At 33.7% G+C, this 627-nt stretch overlaps 1 protein-coding gene across 1 annotated transcript in view; it reads right to left on the bottom strand.

Annotated features, from left to right (window-relative positions):
- LOC119594588 (4-hydroxyphenylpyruvate dioxygenase-like protein) overlaps positions 1 to 627 on the bottom strand; it is a 98,210-nt gene that overhangs the window by 1,162 nt on the left and 96,421 nt on the right. The window lies entirely within an intron of this gene.

Below are 627 nucleotides of genomic sequence, written 5' to 3' on the forward strand. Positions count from 1 at the left end.
ATTAGTTGGTGATGGTTTCTTAATTGGAAGAGCCTGTACAGAATAATGTTGTAGTAGCTATGGTCTGTTGTACCTTAATAAATCCCGTTCCTCCTTCAACAAGTAATATGTTACCCCATAACCAGGAGACTGGCAAATTGTAACTACAGTCTGGTGATAACTATGAATCACATATGTGACAATGGGAAGTGAAAGAGGATCTGTCCTAATTTGGTTACATCAGTACAGGGCCTTTTGCTAAAAAACATAATCAGGAATGTCTGTTCTCAGATGACCACCATGACAGGAAGGAATTGATAAACAGACTGTAGAATGAATACAGTACATATATTCTATATATGTACTGTATGCATAAAAAGACATATATTTAACTAATGTGGCAAGATGTATGACAAATAACGGAAATCATATAAATGAGTACACCATATATTAGGTAAAATCGGTATCTAGAAATGTATAAGAATATATGTTTGAGTATCTAAGATGGGTAAGATATATGTACAGATATTATCAACTGGATATAATAACAATAACTACAATTACTAAACATCAATAGCAATACTAAAAACAGGTTACATCTCTAATGGGTCATCTCTAATGGCTCTGATTAGTTTCATCCCTCCCTCC

The sequence above is a fragment of the Penaeus monodon genome, chromosome 34, assembly GCF_015228065.2.
Source record: "Penaeus monodon isolate SGIC_2016 chromosome 34, NSTDA_Pmon_1, whole genome shotgun sequence".
Lineage (NCBI taxonomy): Eukaryota > Metazoa > Arthropoda > Malacostraca > Decapoda > Penaeidae > Penaeus > Penaeus monodon.